Here is a 25,318-nt window from a genome sequence, read left to right as displayed (position 1 = left end):
GGAGAGATTTCATCTGCTTAATTTCTCGTGTTTCTTGAATTTGTTTCATTACAAACCTCCTGGTCATTCAACATAATGTTGCAAAGACTGTGACCTGGATTCTTCATGGTATCCATGGAAGATGTGGGCAATTCCTAGCAGCTATTTCAGTAGCTCAAAATCAGGCAGCTTTCTTTACAGGGGCATCTTTACTACTGTAAATCCTGAACATTACCTACCTTCTGCTAGTGCCTGGGGCTTTGCTGTCTTTGCTGATACTGCATTTCTGGCACTGAAGACCTGTGCCCAAAATTAAGATAAGCGTATTCAGTTTGCTGATTGTTTCTCCAGAAAATGCTTATGCTGAATTAATGTCCCACTGTCTGAAAATCTGAATTTTATATAAAAATTACTCCAGGTTTCTTATTTCCTTCTGTTGGTGACTGTATTTAATGATACGGGGAAAACATAGAAAATAAGCTTGGCTTTTTTTAACTTGGATTTTTAAAAAATGCGCAGATAATCAGAAATAAAAAATTAAGACTCATAAGTAAGTATATGCAGTACTATGAATTAAATGGCTTAAAAGGTCAATTTACTGTGAGGGTAGTGAAGCACTGGCACAGGTTTCCCAGAGAAGCTGTGGCTGCCCCATCCTTAGCAGTGTCCAAGGCCAGTCTGGATGGGGTTTGGAGCAACCTGGGATAGTGAAGTTGCCCCTGTACTACCTCGCAGAGGGGTTGGAATGAAATGACCTTTAAGGCCACTTCCAACCCAAATTGTTCTGTGATTTTATACTCAGCTTCCCTTACACTTATTTGTGAACTAGCCCTGTGCTAGAAGTATTTTTATTCTGTAATCTGTGGGCAGAAAATAACACTAGTAAAGCTTTCAGGTCACCTCTTTTTAGTAGCAGCTGCCTCAATCCAAGGCCTTGAGTGCCTTTCCTGCAAGGAAAGGGTTATCTCTCCTCTCAAATGTGAGAGCACACCCTGCTCTAGCCTGCAGGCACACAGATAATAATAACATGGAAGGATGGCAGCCTGTGCTCTGGAACGGTTTATGAGGAGGAAGTCTGCAATTACATATTTCTGGGCAAACATTAACCAAGGCTGAAGCCTAGCTTCGAAGAAAAACAACAGGCTGGAACCTCCAGTAATATAGCTGTTATGTGGACTGGAAAGAGCAGTCTTGCATTCATGGAGCATTAGAAGCTAAGTAAGAATAGCACGACAGCAAAGCAGAAGGCTTGATAATATTAGCACATCCTGTTGTGTGCCTGCAGAAAGTGTCTCTGCCTCGGCCCAGCCCTCCAGTGATATTGGAAAGACCAAGGAGATTTTTTATTTTAAGTACTCCCTAGCTCTCTTAAAACAGACCTAAGCCAAAGTAATGGGACTATTGTTTGCAGTGCTCATGGCCTAATCCATTTATATCGGTGGTTTCAGAGCTTGCCACCACACACTGAAGTTTCCCCTTTAAAAAACAAGTTACTTTGGGCATCTCTCAATCACTGCGGTTACCACGCTAGAAACAATTGCCATTCTGTGCTGTGGTTTTGTAAAGCAGCAGTCTTATTTAGAGCTTTGTGTGCTAAACTCGGGTATGCCCATTCTATTATGGACTCTCTGTACCTAAAAATGGAATTGTTACACTAAAATTAAGGAGACAGCCAAATGATACATACTTCCTCTGCTTTGTTTTTTCTGACAGACCACAATTGCTGCAGCAAAGCTGTCCAGTCATTACTGCAAACTCTGGGGAAAAGGAGTGACAGAATTTAGACCTGTATGGAAGAGGAGCGTTAGTCTAAAGAGACACTTGCTGTGGCAAGCATAATATGTAGATTCCAAAGTCAAGCACTTTGGAAAAAGTCCAAAAGATGAAGATACATACATTAATGCTGCTGGGGGGAAGGAAGGGAATCTTAAATGTCTCCATAAAGAATATTTACTTGGCTTTTCTTCCTTTCCTTTTTTTAAAGGGCAAGACAGCTGTGGCTGAGAAGCCTTACATTTGGAATTAGGCTATTTGGTTCAGGTTTAATGGTAAAAGTTAGTTTATTCTGTTGTTAGCTCGACTAAAATAAGAAAATAGGTTTACTGTCCTAACATCTTTCACTGCTAGAGCAGGGACTTAACTGCCCACTTCTGTTAGTGACCTGAAATCACTAACATCCAAAGCCCTTAAGGAAACTAAAATGAAGTTACTGGTTCAGCTGGCTTCACTGGGGACAGTTGTTCCTGCCCCAGTGCTGTCCTCACAATTAGCAGTGATTAACAGTCCTGCTGCAACCAATACTCCATTGGCGAGACTGGAATGGAAAATGCAGCCTTGGGGACTATATGAGGTCTCTCACAACAACAAATTGTCTTCAAAAAGCAGCTGATCCCACTTTGCCTTGTTCTGATAATGGAAAACTGTGTTATTTGGTTTTGTCTTTTCCCTTCTCTTCTGTGCCTAATACTGCATGCTTTTTAATGCCAAACCAGCTTTTAAAGGCACCCCCTCCATCCCCAAGTGTTTTAGCAGGTTAATCTTCTGGAATATTTTAACAAAGCACAAACTGTGACATTCAGTCACAGAGTGATTTCCACCATGTTTATGCTTGCTTTTTGAAAACCCAGAATATTTCTAGATAAGTGCCAGTAGATTATTTTAGGTACACCAGAAGAGATCTGTTTTTGGCATTTTGGAAAGGTCCCAGTTCAGAGGGATAGAAGGAACTGGCCTGCTCTGATGAGTATGGCTGGATTGGATCATAATTAAGGAATAAAGAATTCTGACTCCTAAATTGGTATCCTTCAGAATATTTTAATCTAACCCGAAGAAAACTATGTCTGTGTATAAATAAGGAAGATGATTAATGGGATAATGGGAGGGAACAGTTTCACTTCTTGTAAAAGGAGTGCAAAATAAACTTGACAAAAAACTGCTTTTTTAGTTTGTTTTGGGGATGGACAAATCACAGATAGCTTAAAGAGCTGCATGGGTCCTTGGCCTGTCCCTTGATAGTTTACTACATCTTTCAAACCATGGTTTTGGAGGCTGAACATGGATTTAGGTTAATCTTTCAGTGTGGCATCTGTATAAGCTTTTATATGTTGGTGGCATTATCTCCTGAATGGTAGTAAACTTGGTTCCTGCTTGTCTTCTAGTGATGTGTCCTTCTTCTTTTGGGAAACTTAACACATATCAGTGAACAAGCAAAAGATGAGAATCTAAACAGAATATTCAAGTCAGATTTTTTTTTTTTTTGCCTGTTGAAGAAGTTACTCATTGCATTGTCATTCATAATCTTCTTTCCGTGTGACAGGATGAGGTTGTCAGATCCCAGGGAGATAAAGCGGAATTTGTCAGCTCCTAGGGGGCCAAAGTAAGCATCCTTCTGACTAACAGTTTTTGAGCACTGTGTCAGGAGTTATGGGAATTTGGAATTACGTGCTGCAGTTGAGTGGCACAGCAAAATATGGTTGTGTAAGTGTGGTTAGTGGTTAATGATTTCTTTTTTTGTCTTTCCTTCTCTGACTTCTGTGCTCCTTGCTCTGTACACAAGAGCAGGAAGGAGGATTTGGATGGAGCAATGCAGCCTCTTCATCTTTTCCTAAGTGAGTCAATATTGTTGCTATTTCTAGAAAGTCATCTTTGGTCTTTTCTAAAGGACCATCAAGAGATGAGAGACAACTTTGACATGGCAGTGTGGAAGGTAGGAGTTCTCCAGCACACCAGGAGCTCTGCCTACTGGCTCTTCTGATTGCAAGCATAGTATATATTACATTCTCCCAGAGTGTCATTTTGCCTCTCTGCTGCACCGCTTCAGAGCACGAGCCTCTGCAGCACTGGATGTGGCAGAAAGTCTTGTGTAGGCAGAGCTGTGTTGACAAGTGCCTTGTACCATCTGCTTCCTTCCTCCACAAATCCATCAGCATCCATGCAGCAGCTTGTACTTGCTAAGAGCGCTGCAAGGAGATGTGATTTGGATTTAATCATTAGCAAATGTCCCTTGACTGTTTCTCAGCTGCCCCATCTGAGTTTAATTCCAGGAGAAGGAAACTGATGTATTCCTGCTTTCAGGTGTAATTACTTCAAGACAGATTGACCGTTTAAGCACACACGACACTGCTTAGCTTTAATTAGAGTAAATTGGCAGAATTTATATGACCGGTAGTTTTGGGGACCATCAGATGCATGAAAGTATATTTTGCATATCACTTCCTGCTGAGGCTGAGCCCAAGGTACTAGCTGAAAGGCTTGTAATTAGGATAAAAACACTTTGTAAATTTAACCCTATCTCCATCAGGAGCAGAGTGGAACTGGCTAGGGAAGGGGGTGGTGCTCCAGAGAGACAAAAACATTTGAAAGAGAATGAGACACAAGAAGTACCTGGAGACTGTGCAATAACACAGACAAGTGTTATTGCCAAACTGGAGTCTTTGTAGACAGGCACAGGTGATTTGTAAGTATGTAAATAAAATTTATAAATCCTAGAGATTTTTTTTTTCTGGAAGGCTCTTCTAGTATATAGTATAGCCCCAGTGTTAATATAACTGAAACTGAGTAAGAGGTTTGGCTAGATGTTGTGTCACAACAGTTCTTAGTGCACCAATTCAGAGTGCCCTGGAAGAATATTAGCCTTTGCTGGATCCATTCCTGACTTGACCCTCAGCTGCAACAGCACTGCAGGCAATGAGGTTTTAGTACATAAAGAGGTCCCAAATAATTGACTGAGCAGTAAGGGAAGCACTGTTGAGCCCCTTCTGTACTGAGCAACCTGGTGGGAAGGGCCTTTCATTGCTGTGCCTTCCTGGTTGGAGAAGCTCTTTCCACACCAGGAGCAGGGAGCTGCCTTGTGCCAAGCACCTGTTGATGGATGTTTTCAGTGTAGTTTGGATGCAGTTTACAGTCTATCTCTGCCTGGCAGCTGGGGAATCTCCATTTAAAAAAATCATGGAAGATGAAGGGTCTTCAGTTTTCCCAAAGAAGGAATAGCTGACCACAGGTTCAAATTTGATTAAATTATTGGCACAGAGTTTGCTAACTGATCTCTGCTTAATGTTGGGAGCTCTAGCTGATGGTATTTCATAAGAATAGAGTTGGAAACAGGAAGGGTTTTATTCTGGAATAGCCCAAATTTTATTTGTTTCTGTTTTATTGCTTGGCACATAAATGGTGGCTGTATCACCTTGCTGATTTGAAGTTTGGTGAAGAGGCTTAGTGGAAGTGGTATCAAACATCTTCTGTGATGAGGTCCGGATGGAATAGGAATCTTTGCCTGAGGATGTTGCAAATGTGGTGGGTCCAACATACTCTACAATTCTACTTTTTATTATCTGCATAATTTTTCCTGGGCCTGAGACATGTGAAGAAAGTGGAGGGGGAGCTGTGGTCTTTCACGCTTTCCGATATTTAAATTACTGGACAGCTCAGAGTTCTGAGAGGAGTTTTATTTCTATGTCAGCTGCATCTGCCTAAGCACATCTTTGCTTTTATTTGGTGCAAGTGCACCACTATCCAAACATGATATATCTGGGTCCAATAGTCCCTTGAAACTGTGTTTTCTCTAGTCAAGGCAATGGAGTTTGTAGATGGATAGAGGTGGTTATCTTGTGTTAGTCATGAGAGAGGCCATTCTGGCTGCTCCTTGTTTCTTTCTGCTTTCATGGGGTTTTTGCTTCTGTTACTGAGTTTAAATACAGTAAACAAGACCTGCATCTGCTGATGAGTTAAGAGCTTGCTGTCAGCACCCATTCTCCCAGCACAGTATCAGTACTTCAGATTTCAGTCACCTTATTCTCTCTGCTTTCAGAAATGGAGTCCTGTATCCCTGAAAATGAGATGCAGTGGAAATTCTGTTGATCTTTCTTCCCAACCAAGATCATGCATTAACAGCATTCTGGCAGGAATAAGGTAAGAAATTTTGAGGAAAAACTCTGAGGTTCTTTGCTGTTGATTGTTCTCCTTCTCTTAATACAAACATTGTGATAGCAATTTCTGATAAGAAACAGTTTTTCTGAAGTCCGTGTGTTCCAGGCTTAAGCAAAATGACAAAAATAAGGGCTCAAGATGAACAACAAGTGTTTAGCACAGCAGAGGAATGGTGATGGTCATGGTGGTGCTGTGCAGTTGCTTCTAAGCCCAGCACAGATATTTTTCCCTGACACTTTTACTTTCAGCAGGATGCTGGGGATGGAAAACAAATATGAAATGTTTGGGGCAGCAGTTTATGCTGTGACTAATCTGTCTTCTGTGAAGCTAAAAATCCTACCTAAATTCTTCTACAGGGGAAGTGACAGATTTGTATTTTTCACTGCATGGCACATCACAAACCAGAAACGTGGTTAATAGCTGCTAATAAGCGCCTGAATTCGCCTCTTCAGGGAGCCTTCCCTTGGGAGAGCCTTTATAGTTAATCTGGTTAAATCTGGATGTTTCCTCTTCTTTTCTTATATTGTTTGTTCTCCTTTGAGGTAGTTACAGTTCATTTATGTCTAGTGAAGGGACAAGTGGTGTTTGCCAGAGCCGGCTGCAGGGGCTGATGGGCGCCCGTTTGCATGGGCCTCGTTACAAAGGCAGACCACATCCTGGCCAGGACAAAGTGCTGTCTGATCCACAGCCGGCACACACCAGTGCCTGCCTGGAGCCCTGCCAGGCTGTGGGCAGCCTTTGTGAGGAGGCACTGTGTTAGTCTGCATGGAAGTCGAAGGAAGGGATAAACCAACTAAATTAATCTTTCTTTCCATTCTCTGGCAGAGCTTCCACCAGTCAAAATATGCATGTGATTCACTACAGTATAAATTTTTCCTGTGCTTTTTGTTTGCTGTCATCTAGGAGAAAAGTGGTGTGTCATTCACTCAGCTGCTTCACTGGGAGCAGAACACATAGAAAATTAAAATACCCTGTCCTGGGTATCTTCTTGCAAAGATGTTCTTGCTTCAGCTGTAAGAGGTATCTTTGCAACCAGCTGATAAATACAACATGCTCATCATCTTCCATCTAACAAGTTTTAAACCTCCTATGCAGCTCAGGTTCCAGGATTTAAAACTTCCAGCTCTTGCTGAAATGGGTGGGTAAGCAGCTATGTCTAGCTCATATAATAGAAAACCTGAGCTTGTGGGGAAGAGGGCTAAGGTGCAGGACAAATACAAATTTTCTGCCAGTTAAGGACAGAAAAAGGAATTTACAAAGTGGGTTTGGTGACAGAGTTGGGGATATTACCCCATACTTCCTTGATTTTGGGTGTGTAAAAAAAAAATCAGAGGAACAAACTGTTTTTCTTTTCATTTAAACAGCACAATAAAATAGGAACTCTGTGGAATGCTATGCAACTTAAGGTGATTTTTAAAATGAGTGCAGCTGCATAGGTTTGGGTTTTTTTGAGCCTTGCATCACATTTCTCCGTTGAGAGAATTATCATGTGGCTACAGGGTTTTAATAAACCTTTTTGCAGCTAAAATAAAATGTTGAGGTTTGATGGGAAAGCAGATTGAAGTGGAACATTGGTTACATCAGTAAATGTGCCTTATTCTCAATTGGCAGTGGTGAGTGTGAGTCAGTTTGTTTCAGCCTCTAAAAATACCATATGTCTTTATAATTCCAAACAAGTCCTTAAGATGGACAGAAGGAGTGTGCTTTTTTTTTTGCTTAAATATGGCTGCTGAATATCTCTGAAAACACAACAGCCCACATCCTGGTTCACCACTGCCATCCACCTCATCAAAAAGAGTGACCTCATAAAGGTATGAACCTCCAGTTCACTGTGGGGATGCTGGTCCTCTGCCTTATGTTTGCAGGTGCTAGAGAACAAAGTCAGTCCTGGCATAAACAGGTGAGTTTTCCATTCAAGCTGATGGGAGTTGTCCCCATCTGTGCCAAGAATAAACTCTTTTAAAATGCACTTGTGGGTGAATTCCTTACAGATTTTGTTTATCCAATTTTGTGTAAACATGTTGTGCTAAAACCTACTGTGTGAGCCCAGCTTTACCACATGATTCAGTACCAAACTATGTGAAATTAGCCCTTTTTCTTTGAATCTCATGGGTTTGACCTGAGAATAATTCTGAGGTTTTTATTTTACTTGAATCTCAAAGTTGAGCAAAATTAACGATTTTGTTTAAACTAACAAAAGTGCTTGGAGAAAATACCTATTTCCTAGAATAATTGTTGAGATCCTCATTTGCCTTTCAAAGTAGGCAAATACACTGAATGGGACACCTTTTCTCCACTGACTTCATTAAAATGTGTTCCTGGTCAAACTCTGAAAGGAGGTAGGTTTGTGTTTTATTTGGAACAGACCAACCATTCACTGTTGGGACTCAAATCCATTTGTCTTTAAATCTAGGACACCATTTGCTGATATATATTCTGGTAGCCATCATGTATCTATTTCTCTGCTTGACTGATCTGCCCTAAAGCTGTGAAACCTCTTTCACAATAAGAGGTCTTTTTTGAGTCCTAGAAGAAAAAAACTCATCAAATCCCAAAACACACACCTTTTGGTCTAGAACTAACTTCATTTCTTCCACATTTTTACAAAATACATTTTATATATTTTGTCCAAAATCTATTAATAACTTCAGCTTTCTGTATTCCAGCTGTAGTTTTTAAATTTTTGCCCTTAGTTTTCTTTTCTGCTTTTATGACTGTGAGCGGATAACTGGAAATATTTGATGCACCTGTTGAATTGCACAGAGGGACTGCCAGAAGCATAATATAGAGAGAATTCCTTATCTATCTGTAGAGAATTATGGAACATTGTACCCATTTTTGTTAGTACAGCTATATTTGAGCACAAATCATTGAGACAAGAACTGAACTTAAAGAAACCAAACTAAAGACAAGGGCTGTTTCTAGTGAGTAAGAGCTGTGAAAATAAGCTGAGAGAATTTAGAGTTCATTTACAATACTTCTCGTGCTAAAAACATTTCTTCCTACATTGAACATTTTGTGTCCTGGATAGTCCCATATCAGGCTGGCCATATTTATTTTGAGATGTGTGGTATTCATAATCAGATGCATAAAATTTGATTTTCCTCTTACAATGTAAACTTCCAGTACAGTCTCAGAGAAATTTGATAATGGGTTTACTTTTGCCCTAACCACAAACATTTGTGTAGGTGTTATGTTCAGCTTAGATGGAGGGTGTGGGAGCATCTGGAAGAAAAAGTGCAAAAAATATTTCTGTGAATATGTTGCAGCTCAATTATGCCATTTCTAGTCCTTCAGAATGCTCAAGTAGCACCAGTGTTTTTCTAGTGGTATAGCACCAGTAAGAACAGGTGCCATAGAAAGGGTTGTAGTGCTCTGTGCCAGCTCTTTGCTCTTCTCTGATTGCAGTGTTTGTCCCATGCAACCTGCAACATTATTATTACCTTCTTTTCAGCTTTGTACTGAAATTTCAGTACTTGGATATTGTCATGGGGTGTCAGATACTTATCGGATACTTGAGACCAGATAGGACACATGAGGGGTTACAGCACTGAAAATGAATCTCTTTCCTGCCCAGTTCTGTAGGTTGGCCTTTTCAGGATGGTGTCAGCTTTTTTTTTGGTTGTGGTAAGGTTGGTTTTGTTTCGTTTTAATTAGGAACATGGATATAGGAAGTACTCAAGCTTTACTGGAATTGTATGTGAGGGAACAAGCTATTGTCACTGTTTGTGGGAGGAATCTGCTCAATAAACCAATATATAGGTCCCTATGCCAGCTGATAGCACCCTTGTTAAAGCCTGTTACTATAGGCCTGTCTTTCCTCCTGCTCTTGTAACTTGAAAAACTCTAAAGCCATCACTCTTTATTTATCTGGGTTTAGAGAGAATGGGAAAAGCTGTTTCAAATCCCCAGGAAACGAGCTGAACAAAGGGTGTGATCTGCTAGGTCAGTCCAATGGCTTATCTCCTCTCCTGGCCACTCCTAGCCTTTGGCCTTTATCAGTGCTTCAGGCCAGTGGGATCACTTGCCCAGGTATCTTCCCAGATGGGAGATACAATGAGGGGCTGGGTGTTTCTTTGGCTAAAAAACCCTGTTGCTTTATACCTTGAAGCATGATTGCTTTTTGTAGCATTGACTTTGTTTATTTAGCAACAAATGTGGCTTGCACCCAAGGCCTTATTCCAAATGTTTTCCTTGATGTGCTGGATACTTGACAGCAAACATGCAAAAGGAGCCCTGAAGATGTGACTTGGAAACAGAATTAACTTCCCTGCAGTAGTTGCCTGAAGGGAGTAACAGCTAACAGCACAGGATCTGCTTAGAGTACAACTTATCCTTGGGAGCAGCAGGGAGCATGGAACTTTTTTGTGATTTAGGTAGACTCGGTTCTCAGTGCTGGACACATCTCATTTTGCCTTTAAAAAAAAAAATCCATTATCTTCTCTGCCTATTTCAGGTTTGATTCATAGTGTGCCTTGTAACTGGCAGGCTCCTCAACACTTCCAGTGATAGAAATTAATATGTGGTGGTGAGATATGCTAACGGGCATAAGGATTTCTATTTTTAGAGAGTGTGAATGTCTGCATGTAGAAGGCTTGTCCATGGCTTTTGGAAGCATGGTAGAGGATAGTGTTCCTGGATTACATGCTCTAGGAATCCTTGCAGGGCTTGGTCTGGCTCAGACAGGATTCCAGAGACTCCACTCCTTCCAAGAGTCTCTGGAGAGTGTAAATCAGAGAGACAGCACAAGCATCCCTACCAAGAATGAAGTGTGTGCACTGGTGCAGAGCGAAGGTAAGATCATGACCTTTCCCTCTCTGTCCTTTTCCAGGCAGCAAAAGCATTTTCTCCCTGTGTTCCAGGCAAAAGACAGAACATGCTAGATGATTTTCCATAGTTTTATTCTCAGGAGAGTCTTGTTAAGTGTCTGTGATGTGTTTTTTTTTTTTTTTTAGTAATGTAGTTGTTCTGGAACCTTGTTTGTACATTTCTGGTTTACACTCAAAGTTGCTCAGTGCAGAATGAATAAAATAGAGACCTTCAAGAATCTGTCCTCCTCTGGGCTTCTCTTTAGAGATCTTCCAAGCTTTTTTTAAAAGAGTTGTCAAGTTCCACCTTCTTCTTGGGTTAATTTTGAATCTGTTTAACAGGGATAATGATTCTTTGTGATCAGAGGACTGGCCTGGGTGACACCTCAGTTTCACCATGGAAAAAGCCTCCAGAGGGAAAGGTGCTTCGCTCAGCTGCTGCACACGGTAACAGACTTGAGCAGATGCAGATGCTGAGCACAGATGGCAGAATTCCCTCCCATCCAAGGGGTCTACATGGCTGCTTTGCTTCAGCCACTTAAAGGCTGTTTTCAGTGCTCAGATAGGACTTAAGTACTGCAGTTCTTGCTGGCACACCGTTGAGGAGGGTTATGTATGAATATTTAAGAAGTGCCAAGAGACAGTAACTTTTGCTTTGATGGTTCTGGTGGGTTTATTTTTGTCTTATGGGATCTTTCTTGCTGTGATGAGAATTGATGGAACTTTGGCTTCAAAGTCATGGTAGCATATTTGAAGTGTTTCTATGCTGCTTTTTTTTTTTTCTTTCCCTATCTTCATTTAATGTGTCATCACAACAAGCTTTTAGTGAGGCACTAATTAAAGATTGCTATTTGATTACTTCAGTCACTGGTTTCTTCCTTGTGGATTTGGAGCTAAGGAATGAATTTCTCCATGTTATACTCTGATGCATCTTGCAGAGGCACCTTTATAGTGTTTTAAATAGGGATGCTCCTGCAAACTCCTGCTTGCTTTAAGATACTTCAGAGGCTGAGTTCAGCCATCAGAAAACCCCCTTGAATTGTTTTCCAGCTTCTAATTGTTGTGCCCCTACAAACCTGGCAGCACTGAGATGTCCAACTTTATCCCACCTCACTGATTCCGTCACGTAGTCTGTGTGGTGGGGGGGGCAGTGCTGGGGAAATCACGAGCTGTGTTAAGCAGGCAGCCTTGCAAAACTCTTGGTTTGTAGTTTCCTCCCTTCAGTAGCAGTAAAATGCTGCTGCCTCACATACCAGGGATACCTGTCTATCCACTTAGAGCAACCAGATAGTGTGCTTTATGGGTACAAAGGTCAACTGGACAGGTTCATGAAAGAGAAATTAATTGAGGGTGACTAAATAGATAAAAAGGAGTCTGGCACAGGAAGTCTCTGATCCTCAAATGGTTGGCTGCTGGGAGACTGCCAGGAGGTATCGTGTGTGCTCACCCAGTTCTGCTCCTTCTGAGAGATCTGCTCTCTCCACTATTGGGGGACAGGCTGTTGGGATGGGCGATTTGTTCTGAGACAGCATGATAGCTCTTAGGTTTTCATACATAACTTGCTTCTCCACAAGGGAAAGTATTACACCATGAGGACCTGTTTTAAACAGCTGTGACCTTGTTACTGGAAGGATTAAGACGTAAATCTGAAGACATGCACTTTATTTTGGAAGCCTGCTCTCTTTCAAACCTAAAAGTATCAAAAGCTTCACCTGCCTTTGGGGCTCCTATTCTCTCTGGTGTGGTGAAATGATAAAATTTACATAGGTAAACTGGCAAAATGCCTAATTTGAAAGTAAAAAATATTTGTCCTTAATTCTTACTGTCATTGCCATGATCAGGACTAGCCTAACTGTTGCAATCCAGGCCTAGCTCCTGGCTGGACAGATCCTGTAGGAAGCTGCTGGTGTCATCTTCCAAGAGTGCCATGGTTGTGTGTGTTGAACCCGTAGGTGCAGCCTAAAGCCAGGGAGGTTGTGTAGGTTTCCACAGGCTCACCAAGACACCGCAGCGGCCCCAGGGCCCTGGTTAAATGTTAACAGCCCGCTGCCAGCAGTGTGTCTGCAGGGCAGTGAGCAGGTACTAGTGGCTGCAAGTTCAGCATGCTCTAATTGGCAACACTAACCTGCCTTGGCATGCTCTCAGGTGTCTGTTTCACCTCGTTACAGCTTGCTTCAGGACTCCTGCATGTTCCCTGTATTTTTGTTCTCTGAAGTGTATTGGGGGTAATTTTGCAGGCTTAACTCTCTCTGACTGTGAATTCTCCTTTATTGTTTTAAAATATTTTGAGGAGGATATGTTGTTTGCTTTTGCCCTTAAAAGTCTGTCTTACACGAGCCTTACATTTGGAGGCATTTGTAGCTGGTTTAATTATTCCTGTGCCGGTTGCTGTGACTCGGAAGTGGAAATGCCCAGTGAGCTCATACTAACTTTTTGAAATCCTGGCACGTTAATGCTCTACCTACTTATGTGCTAAATAAGCATAGTAACTAAGTAACTGAGTAAGCTGTGCCTGAGCGGGCATCCTGCCAGGGGTAGGAGCGGGCACTGTTAGTGGCTGCTCGATTGGTGGCGAGCAAGGCATTTCTGACAGAGACAAGGTTTTCTCTCCGAGGTAATGAAGACTGCAACAAAGTCAGCAGATGTGGCTGCTGGGCTGGCAGCACCCAGGTAGGAGCAGGAGCTGTAGGACACCTGAGGGTTTACTCCATCTGCCTCCCTACCTGCCAGCTGTGCTGCTGGATGAGCCCAGGTGTTCACAGGCACTGTGCTGGTGCTGAGTGCTTCAGACTTTTTGCCAGGTTGCCTTTCTGCTGCTGCTTCTGCACCATTCAGATTTCCATGTTAGATTAGGGACTATCCCATTGGGCAATTGGATTTAATGGAGCTGAACTTCGCTGTGACAGTTGTTCTTGTGGTCTGCTGCTACCTTGCTGTGGAGTCTTGTGTCATTGCTAACTTTAGGGCTGGGAGCCGCAGAGCGTTGTACCAGTGCCCTGGTGGCCAGTTCCCAGTCAGAACTGGGCAGAATTTGTGCACAAGAGAATCTGCACAAAACTGCTTTGAAGGTGTCAGAAGAATTTGTTTATCACCTGTTTCCACCTAAACTGGACATTTCATAAAGGCCTCATGTTTGTGTTTGAAAGGGTTACTGTGTCAGAATTAAATCATCTTGAGGGAAATTTATCCAGCTACAGTGCCTTACACACCTCTCAAATCCTGTTTAACCTCCTAAATAGTTATGTCATGCCTTGGCCTTGTGTGCTGGGGAGAGTTTCACCCGGTGTGAACAGGTCTAAAGGAACGTGTGTGATCCTGTGAAGTAGGTAACACATAGGGGTGACTTAATCCCCTGCTGAAATACAGCCATAGCAAACACCTTTTCACTTCCAAGAGGAAATGAAGAACAAGATCCAAATATCCACTTGAAGACTGAAGACTTGCTTTTAGCAAGGGAACTAGAATGACAGAAATAGCATTCCAGCCAGGATACCTGCTGCTGTAGAGTAGTATCTCTGTCCTTGGGTTTCCTCCTCGGCAGGACATGTTACATTTCTCTGGCTTGCGTGAGAAGCCTGGGACTACTTCAAGATGGTGGAGTTGCTCAGCAGGAGAGTTATGTGCCACTACATTTCCTGTTCAAATGCGTTGCTGCCTGGTATTGACTGACAAGGAGAATGAAGGGAATTTTTCAGAAAGGCTGGAAATGAGCCTTAGACAGATGCTTTCCAGATTGTAGAGAAAACAACTAATTTTTTTAAAATTTTTATTTTTTAATCTTCTCAAAAACATGCGTTTGCCCACGGACATTGCACTGTGTAGCACCTTAATGTGCCAGAGGTTTCTGAGGTGTAAGTGAAGAAAACAACTTGGTGTGGGAGCTGCCTCAGCAGGAGCTCATGCAAAAAGCAAGGGTTAAAAATTGCCCAGGGAAAGCTGGAGGCGACAAGAATAAGCTCATGTGGTTATCCCAGAAGGAAACTTCCAACCCTTATGGTTGGACTGAAACAAAAAATATTTTTGTCACTTTTCTCTCTGGTTCCCTGTGGGACTATGGAAGCTGTGGAAGGGCTGAATAAGGCGAGAGAGATGATCTTGTTAAGTGCTCTAGCTCATTGGGTTGTACCTTTAGTGTGGTGTTGTATCACCTTGAGTTTTTGGGTGAGGGACTTTGTTTTTTTTGGTTACTTGCAAAGGCCCTGTCTTGAAAACAGCTGTCTGCAGGACAATGGAATACTAAGCATGCCAGGCTTGGAAATAGAAAGGAGTCTTTTGAACCAAAAAGTGAAAATCCTGAGATCTATGCAAGTGGAGTGGAGAAATGTGGAAATGCTAGGAGGTCAGATCAATCTATGACACAGTCCTGCATAAAATATATGTCTTTTTTATTTTCCTGTTTTTTTTTTTTTTCTTTTTAATTTAAAAAGATTTAAAACTTTAATAGTTGCTGAAGTGAGTTTGCTGTTGTGGTTTTGGATTTTTTTTGTTTTTCATAGGCAGCAGAAGAAGAAATGAAAAGCATTAACAGCTTTGCAAGGTCACTGGGACCTGAGCAGAATTATTAACTGGTTCTCTCTCTGTCAGGCACTCTGTATTCACTGTATCACAAGCTTGAAGCCAGACCTTATTTTTCCAAGCAAAAAATGGTCCTTTTGTTGCTGTTTTTCCCCTAGTGTCATCTCTCATGGTTGCCAGGGAAACCAGTGTGTATCCTTTCAGCATAGGTTATTGGGCCTCAGGAAGGAAGTGCTCCAGTGCTGGCCTGCTATTTTTATAGAACCGTTACATAATACAATCTATTAAAGCTTCCTCTCGGAGTTTTATGGCACAAAGGGGAAATTAAGTTTGATGACTCCTAAATGTTTGATGGAGGATGTCAGGTGACTTCTGGATTGTTTTGTGCTCGCCGCATAGCAACAATATTTCTGTGTGCAATTCAAGAAGAACAAATATACATTAGTGCCCTGGGCAATATTTGCCTGCATGCAGATCACCAGAGGAAATTGAATTCTAAGCAGAGCAAGTACAAACAGTGTAAAAGTGCAGGGTGCTATCAGCTAGGGAGAGTGAGACGGCAGAGTAGTTGATGTTTTGACAGCATAAGGAAAAGAGGCTTAGAGGAAAATATTATTTCCTTTTCCATATTCTATTGTACTGCACAGAAATTGGGAGGTGCTCAATCCATTGGCAATCACCATATACATCTGCAACATGCATATTGTAGTAGCTCTTTACTGACACTGATTTCTCAGGATTTAGTGCTGGGAGAGAATGGGGATTGAAGATTTGGCATCACAAGCCATGGTTATCTTCAAGTAAGAGAAAACTGTGTGGAGTCAGTGGTGTTGGTTATACATGAAACTTGAACAGCTCCCATGTATATTCCCCTCCTAAGTATGTTTCACATGCACACTGGCTGTTCAAGGATATGTATAAAAATGAGCATTCTTGGGTTTAATACCTGGCCAGGAAGAAATCTCTGCTCAGAGACTGAGGGTTCAAAATTCCTTCAGCTCCTTCTTGTGAAGGTCAGGTTAACTCTGTGTCTAGCCTGAGCCATAGCTCCAAGTGAAAAGCTTTAGCATGCAGATGAGTTGCTGTGAAACAACATTTTACTGCACAGCTCTAGCTCCAGGGGAACTGTCCACGTGCTTGCACTTGGCCTACACCAAATATGAGATAATTCTAGCCAGATTAGCCATCAATGTCTGTTCTTTGTCTAATGCATGTAGAAATGTATGATTTTCATAAGTTTTTTAGTTGCCAGTATGACAACTGTGTTATGCCTCAGCCCAAATTTAACATGGATCTGCAGTTTCTAATATGGATGACACTCAATCAGAGGTAGTTTGTGCTGAGTCCTCAGTGCTGTCCTTTGAAAGAAGGAAATAATGGGACTGTGAGTGGCAAGGTTGCAGGCTTTTTGGAAAGAACAGAAAAAAATCCTTCTAAAAACCTGAAGTGTGGGGTGCTAAACTGCCTCCTGATCTTTACTGCTTGTGAAAGAAAGATGTAATTTCCTCTTGAAACTGAAAGCTGCCAAAAGAATATAACTTAATTTCTATACAAGCAGAAATCCTATTAGAGCTGAGAATTGCAATTCAAACACTTGCATTTACAAAGGCAGCTTCCATGATATTGTGCACTGCATTGGAGAGAGATTCATTACTGTTTTCAACTGTCCCTGCTTATTTTGAAGATGACACTGCTCTTCCAAAACAGCAGGGAGCAAGGGAAGAATTTTCAGCAGCTTGTAACCCTTTGCAAGTAACAGAAAACCTTCAGTGTCTGTAAATTCTGTGCCACACCATTCAGGGAGGACATCTGAGATGATCCCTGCTGGGGGAATCGCTTGGTGTGACTAGGTGAAAACAAAAGGGAAAGTTACAGAAACTCTTGGTCTTGGTGCTTTGCTCCTGAGAAATAACAGGAGTTTGATTGATAACATAAAAAGAACGAAAAAAGTGCTGAATTTTTGACCAGGAGGTTACATAGGACTCAGAGGATGCAAGATTTTACATGTCCCAAAGGAGAGCTGGAGGAGGAACCAGAGCTCATTACAGTTTTCCTAGGCTCCAGTCAGCATGTGTGCTGCACACTGTTGTAAATCCATGGCCATGAGTTAACGTGAAGATTAGAGCTTGCTAGGAATTTTCCAAGAAAACAATTTTTTCATCAAAACTTTTCATGGAAACTTTTTCCTTTGGATGAAACTTTTGCGTGGAAAAATTTCTGTGATCTGGCACAGAGTTCCTGTAGAAAGCCAGAGCAGAGAGCTCAGAATAGCCAATACCCCGGAGGGTAGAGCTTTTCCTGGGAATGTGGGAGATGTGCCTGCCAAACATGAGGTCTTGATTCTCAGGTTCCTGTTCCTTCACTGTTACAAGCTCTGACTACTGGGCTTTTGGCTGTCCTGTGTGGATGCCTCTTTTTCAAAGGAGGGTGTTGGAGGGTGTCTCCCACTCTGTCTTCTCTTTTGTGTCCTGGTGCAGAAGAATTAGTTATTGTAATCCTAAAAATGTTAGCAGGACAAGAAACAAGCTTCCCATCCGGTCCTAATGATGCATTTTCACATGTTCCCACCATATGCACTTTCTACTGTCCTGTGGCATGTTTGTAGGCTGTGGGTCAGGCAGGATTAAATCTGCCCTGTCTTGATCACTCAGACTGGTGGCCTGGCTGGAGAAGGTGAGTGGTTACCCTTCTACATCACTGTTTGGACTGCCTCTGCACTGGGAACTGGTCTCTTACCAGGAGCATTTCTTAGCCAGCTTCAGCCTGGAACAGACACTTAAAATAGGTCTCCAGATACTCACCTAATCTCAGCTTTGACAGCTTTTCTAGAGCCTGAGCTAGGTGACTAGCTTAGCTCCACCAGCTGATAGTTTGTCTTGATCCTTTTAATTAATCCTTAATTTAAATCAAGTGGAACAATTTTAGGAGAAGTACCTTTCTGAAGTACCTTTCTAGCCTTGCAGGTATGACCTTCCGAGGGCAGACAGGAGACCAATTTGAATCCTCTCTGATCTGGACAGAGAGGACATAGCAAATAATGTTCTCTTCAGTTAATTGCTGTTTTCCCACTCCTTCCCCCAGAGTCACGTCTCTGATTTGAGACAACTTGTTAAAACTACAACTAACTTGCAAAAGTTTGGTATTGATGAAAAAGTCCGAAGGAAACTGAACTAATGAGCATAAGTATCTTAATGCTCCTGGTTTTGTGCTGTCCAGAATGAAATGTCTTCCCAGTGAAGAGGGAGTGAAATAGCAAAGGAGACTGGAGAAGATACTTCCTGTGTTTGCTTTGAAAACAGTGATGTATAAAAATCCTTGTTTGTTTTCAGAAGGAACCTCTGGAGGAAAACAACTGTGGGCAAGAACGTGCAAAACGTAGAGCTAGAATTATCTGACTTTGTCCTGTCAAATGTTAAGCCAAACAGGAAGGTTTATTTTTCTCCCTTCTTTTTTTTTTTTTTTTTTGGCAACTACTTCCCCAAGCTTCCTATGGGGTGGAAATGGGCAATAAATAGCAGGGTATCTAATGGCATCATTCCAGGCCTCCCAGCTACTGGCATTGGCAAGGAAATGGCTCTCCTTTTGCTTCCTTCTTATTTTTAGAGCGCTGAGTTTTCAGGGGGTGGAGGGAGGGTCGGCTATTATCAGTGAGAGTCAAACCACAGTGGCTGCTCTCTCTGCCCTGCCAAACTGGAGGAAGTTGGGCTCGTATAATTCACACTGCCAGCGGTTTTGCCTTGCAAGCAATACTTCCTTTAAATCTAAAATACATTCACAGGCACGCAAAGCTGAACCCTCTTGTTCCTGTAGGACCCCTGCTTTAAACATGTTCACATTTTTGTCTTCTGGCCTCTCATTTTCCTCCCCCACTACGCTGCCACTTCTTCAAGTTTAAAAATGCTCACTGGAGAGATGAATTGCAAACAGAACCAATGTTGCTCTTGGAAAAGTTGCTCAAAGAACAAGCCCTGGAGAACAACAGGCTGCAAAAACAGTCTTCTCTGTGATTTGATGACTTCCATATAAAAATGATCTTCTCCAAAATTCTATTTTGAGCTTGGTGTATTTAAAGTTGCCTTTTTTTTTTTTTTTTAAGAATTGTCAGTCATGCAAACTGTGGAAAATACAACTGGGTTTATTAAAAATAAAAGGGATTTGTTTGTCATGAGGTGACAAAAGGAACCAAAAATACCAAAGGCTGTTTCCAAGTTTCTGGAAGTAAAGCGTTTTCTGCTGTGAAATTTTAGACACTATTCTTAGTTTTTGCACAAGGGTGCTTGATTTTCATTTTAAATTCGTAAGCCGGCTTAAATAATTCAGAATTCATTCATACATGATAGGCTTATGTATGATAGGCTTATATTTCTATTTGGCTGTGGAGCAGAGCTTTAAAGTAGAGAAGCTCAGCTTGGTTTTGATTTTGACATGAACATTTTTAACACCCCTATTTTTACGAACTTCACATGAGAACATTTTTTTTGCGCTTTGTTGCATATCTTGGACTTAAAGCAATCATAGCTAGAAGCTTTGATCTGCAGCAAGTCCCCTGAGTCGCTCCTTCCCCAAAGAGGACTCAGGTATACCAAATTCCTTCCAAAAGCTTTTCCAAGGTTATCACCTGGCTGCTGGTCTCAGGGAAGGGTCTAGCATACATCTTGTAGTAGGGGATGCTGTGGAGATACCCTGGTCTGGAATGTATTCTTCCAGGTTGTATGCAAATACAGGCTCTGCAATTTCTCCTAGCAGAGAGAAGACTGATTCTCAGGCTAGATTTGTAACTTTACTTGAAGCCTTGAGGCACAAAGCAAGGAATGATACTTGATACCAGAGGAATGGTAAGGGAAAACCAGAGGAGAAATATCTGCTTGGACATGTTCAAATTCTGTTGGTCCAGGTTGCACCATGGAGTTTAATCATGGTAGGGATCTTTCAAATGTGGCCTTGGTGGTTTCTGAAGAAAAAATTCATAGTCATGAAGATGTCTCCAGGTGGTTTGCTAAGTCTGTGCTAACTGATCTAGCCCCTTGGGCATGTGTAAATCTGGGATTTGGCAAGACCTTAGCTGAAGCACAGTATTTTCCAATCACATGGTTCTAGGATAATGGTTCTGTAATCCACAGTACCTTGTCATTTCCTGTAGTTCCTGATGCAAAGACTGAGGAAGACCCCAGGACTGGCCAGCCTTGGAAAATTGTGGTGCTGAATTGATAGTGCAAGTTTGTTTTCACTTGTGCTTTGTGTAGTAATGTGAGAATGTAGACCTTAACCAGTGAATTTTATATAATTTGCACTTGACCTCCCACAGAGGTTGAGTTTGAACCTGAACACAGAGACATTTCTACTTTTGTGTTGTGATACTTTTGTACAAGCCTATACATTCTACTCAGTGTGAGGTTATTTTAGTTTTTATTTTTTAGGTTTTTTTGCCAGATAAAAGTATTCTCAGCTATGAACAAGTAGGAATATTGCCACAACACAGTGATTTATTACTATTATTTTTGTTTTGATGACAGAACAAAGACTCCTCAAACATATTAAAGAACCTTGGTTAGCATGTTTATCTGGAGACCACTGAGTTTGGGCTGTAAAAAGTCTCTTGCCCAAGTGCCACTATGATTTCTGGAAGAATGAAATGTGATTACTCTGTCATTTCACTAAAATACTCCTATGTGTGCAGTTTTCTTGGTTGATTTATGTTCCAAGAGGACCTCTTCTCCAAGCAGTTTGATGCTGTGAGTAGGTAAGCATGATAAATGCATCATACACTTGCTTTACATTCAACTTACAATACTCTACTCTTTAGAATGTATTAGAGACAGGATTTAATAGTCTTCTTTCCTTAATTCTCATTCATATCCACTCTGTAATAGTCTTTTGGAAAATCTAAATTGATTTTTATTACACAGTTTGCAAGTATCCATAGTGAAATATTCCTTCTATCAAAGGCTCATTTATGATGCCAAGTTTCTTATAATAATGAGATTTGCCATATCTTTAAAGGTTTAAGGGCTCCTCCCCCCTTCCTTTTGTCCCTGAGAGTCCTGGTGTACTGGTATAAGGCATGATGTTTCCTGAGTGATAACATTAAATGTATTATCCTCCTGGTGTGTTGGACTAGGAATTGTGATAGAGAAACCCTTTTGGAAGTACCTAATAAATCTCTTATTGCTGAGATAAGGAGACTTGGGCTAAACTATGTTTAGGGATAAAATGTATTTTTGATATCTGTGGACCATTCTCAAATGTGGTGCAATTTGTTAAGTGATTACCTGGGTAATTTTTTGCCAAACATGAGATATGTGTTTTTAAGTATAGATTAATAAAATGTGGCCTTACATAGGAACATGCAGCTTTTTGTAGAATATTGATAAATACAAGGATAAAGTACAACATATATGGGGCTTGACTGTGGCTGCTGAGATAAGTAATCTCTATACAGTAAGCACTTTAATGACCTTCAGGGTGAAAATATTTACTGTTTCAAAACAAAGCAAGGAAAATTATTTATGATTTTTCTACCCATTGGGATGACCTGAGCATATTCCATAAAACAGTATTTTACAGAACATATAACTTGGCATGCCACTGTTAAATCTCTTTTAAATGTATATTTTTTTTGCCTTCTATAAAAACTGTATAAACTGCTTTATGTGTATCCATCACAGGCAATAGTTCAATTCAGATATCTACCACAGGTATCGTTTGGTGCTCTAACAGGCACAGTGAGACTTTGAGGGAAATACTGTGGAAGATGATTTATTTTCACATAATTTAATGCCACAGTCCTTATCTTTCCTTAGAAACAGGGCCTGGATTTTCTCCAAGTGGAAATTTTCTACTAAAAGGTGAGACTTAAACTGTGGTTAAGGAAGCAGCAGAGGAAAGAACATAAAAATAATGTGGCCAAATCCTCAGTGATGTAGCTCCATTAGAGCTGGTGGAATTTGACCACTGAGAATTTGTCCCATTAAGTCCCAGCCCAGCAAGTGTTTGCTATGAAGATCCCATCCTGCTGTGAAGTTGCTGGGCCAACACATTTGGCTACCTCCAACACTCAGCTGCAATTTGGGGTATCTTGGAAATTAATCTATGAAAAAGAATAGGGATCCATGAAATTGGGATCCATGTTAGGGAGTAGACACAGAACAGTTTCTTGCTCTGATTTTTATTATCTTATTCCATTTTCAGTTTGGTAGTTTTGACAGAGATTTGTAGGCTGGGATTGTGAGCAAAATGGAGGTAAAAGCTGCACTGAGGAGATCAGACAAATCTTAGTTTAAACTCTTAAAACTTGCAGATTCTGATTTGCACAGTTTTCAACAGTTATGTTTGAAAACTACCAGATACTAAAGGACATTTCTGTCCCCTGAAGAAGTACAAATATCTTCTGGTAGACAAGTCTGACTGGCAATTACTGTGTTTACATCCTATATATATATATATATATATATATATATATGTATGTATTCTCCTTCTTTAAAAGTGGAACTACTCTAAGATCTGGAAATTCCTGTATGCAGCATCTTTGTGTGAATTTTTCTTCTCTTTCCCTATCTTAAAAAACAAAGACAACATTTGGGTGTGTCCAGAGATCTCAGTGACCTGAAAACAGAACAGATTTATGCTGCTGTGATTTATTTGAAGCCTTGTCATCTGCCTTTAGTTTTGCAGTGAGATGCTAATCTCCTCAGATTTTGTGTACTGTTAGTACATGTAAAAAGCTGTCCAAAATGTTGGTATCAGCACTGCTCCCTGACATTTACAATGAAAGTTTCAAAACATATTTGCACTAGTTTAGAATAAGTTTTACAAATTTATTTCAACCTTTGCAAATAATACTATGTAAAAAAGCCCAGGATAAATATTTAGTATTTTGATTCTTGGGTGTGAGCAGTAGAATGTGAACTGAGTGTGTAATAATAAGTCAGAAGGCAGAAGTCCTGTGAGTTGAAAGGGATTTTTCCTGCGAGGCTGGTTGGTTAATTTGGTCAAAAATCTGTGGGATGGGAGAAATAAAACTTTCTGATGAAATGAAAAACTTAAATGAAAACTTTCCACTTGGGTTGAATTTCTAGACTGTCTTCAAAAAACACTAAAACTTACTGAACTGAGGAAAGGGCTTAGTTGCCAAAACCAAACAAAATTTAACTCTGCATGTAAACTGGAAACTCCGATTAAATTGGAAATTGTTAATTTTCCTAAAATGCTTTTGTGTGGGTTGGGAAGTGGGGGTATAATTTCCTGACCAGCTCTAACACAGGCTTGCACTGCTGCTGCTTTTTATACTTGCAGGCAGCCGGAACTGGTGACTAAGGTTTCACTAATAGTGCAAATTCTATGAGCTGGTTGTTTGTGAGCATGTAATTGACCTTTGCTGGCAAAGTGATGTGGAGATAAGGAAAGGGAAAGGATAGATTTCAAGTCTCTTCTCCAGCTCAGAGGAACACACACCAGTGCTGCCTCTTGTTTTAGAAATCCTTTCAGCGCCATTTGTAGTAATTATTTCAGTAGCTCATAAGGCAATTTCATGTCCAGAAGTGCCTGCTGCATTGCACAGGTAGCAGCACAAAGTCATTCAGCAAACCTCTTCAGTACTGAGGAGGCTCATTGTCTGCAGTGATATTAGCAAACATACAGTTTTACATAGACAAGTTGTGTCCCTAATTCCTTACTATCCATGGACTCAAAGCAGGCTTTTCCTGAGCAGCCTTCAGGAGATGAATCAAAGAAAAATATGGAGCAAACCAAATTTCTTGCTGCCCACCGCATTATTTGTGTATTCTTAGGAAGTGGAATTTCTTCCCAAGTATGAATTTATCAATGAAAAATGGGGAGAAAGAATTGAGGCAAGTTTTTCAGTCCAATTAGGGATATGGGTGTATGCACATTAGGTTCTGAACCTAAATTTCCACCTTAATTTGCACCACCCTAAATTGGGTGTTATTGAATTTGTGGGGGGAAAAAGATCTTACTTGAATGCTAGCAATCACTGACAATTTCTATATAACTCCTGACTTTGTCCAGTGACTTGGTGTAGCTGAATGACACCAGGGTTAAGTGTAAAGCTGCCAAGCACAGCAGTTGCAGCTGTGCTTTGAAGGGTGGTGGCTTCCAGTTTGGTAGATGTCGCTGGGACTGAGAAATGCTGATGTTTACAAAGGGGAGGGGAAATAAAGTTTAGTCAGGGGAGGGGAGGAAAACCTCTGCTGCAGCCATTTGTTACTATAAATACTCCAAATCCTTCTCCACTGTGGAGCAGCCAAAGACCCAGTTCTGCCTTCCCATAGAGTTCTTTGTAAATGCTCCATCCATGCCAGCATCCACAGCGGCTCTAGTGGCTGAGGGAAGTGTGTGTGTGTGTGTTACTGCCACGTGGCAGCATTGGTATTGTTTAATATCCCGATCTGGCTCTTTTTTGTTCAGTTCTGGTCTAGGTTTTTTCGGCAATAGGTCCTGAAGCCAGTGTGTGTTGTACAAGAGCACAGTTGGTTTTCCTTCCATAGCAGCAAAGATCCAAGCATCTCTTTGGAGTGAGAAGAAGGAAGGACAATCCTGCAGTGCTGAATGTCCTTTGCCTGTGTTGAAGTCAGCAGTGGTGGTGCCCTCCTTGTGCTCATAGGGCTGTGCCCAGAGAGTGTTTTCATTTCAGTGTGGCAAAGGTAGGAAGTGAGAACAGGCTGTTTTTCTCATTGTGTTTATTCAGCCGTCTCTCGTTTCTGAAGACCGGGTTCAGGAGCAAGGTACCGCACAGTCAGCTTCTCAACTTGCTGATGCTTGCACTCGCCTTCCCCTGTGACTCATTCCAAACACATCTTGTTCATTCAGGAGGGTAATTTTCTATTTCCACTTTGGTGCACTTCTCCTCCTCCTCCTCTGCCCCCTCCTTCCAGATCTAAAATGTCCTGTCAGCTGCTGTTTATCTGATGGTTCAAATGTCCATGCTTGGTTTCTTTTTCCCCGTCGCTACGGTTTCTCCTTCCGTTCCAAAGGCTGTTTTAGTTGTCATTTCTATTTTCCTGTCAGCAGCATTCTACATCGTCTCTGGCTTGGGCAGTCTGTCTACATCATTTTCTTTAGAGGTGTTTTTGTGC

The 25,318-nt window shown here is 41.3% G+C and overlaps 1 protein-coding gene across 3 annotated transcripts in view; it reads left to right on the top strand.

Moving 5' to 3' along the window:
* The window catches only part of SPRY1 (sprouty RTK signaling antagonist 1), a 169,743-nt gene that overhangs the window by 52,296 nt on the left and 92,129 nt on the right, over positions 1-25,318 (top strand). For all 3 annotated transcript variants that reach the window (XM_077783044.1, XM_021554922.2, XM_021554926.2), the window contains exon 3: positions 5,786-5,886. The gene's annotated coding sequence lies outside the window, so the exon portion shown is untranslated. The remainder of the gene's footprint in view (positions 1-5,785; positions 5,887-25,318) is intronic.

The sequence above is a fragment of the Lonchura striata genome, chromosome 4 (assembly GCF_046129695.1).
Source record: "Lonchura striata isolate bLonStr1 chromosome 4, bLonStr1.mat, whole genome shotgun sequence".
In the NCBI taxonomy this organism is placed as follows: Eukaryota; Metazoa; Chordata; class Aves; order Passeriformes; family Estrildidae; genus Lonchura; species Lonchura striata.
Note: the sequence above shows the minus strand (reverse complement) of the source record. Positions and strands in the feature narration are given on the sequence as shown.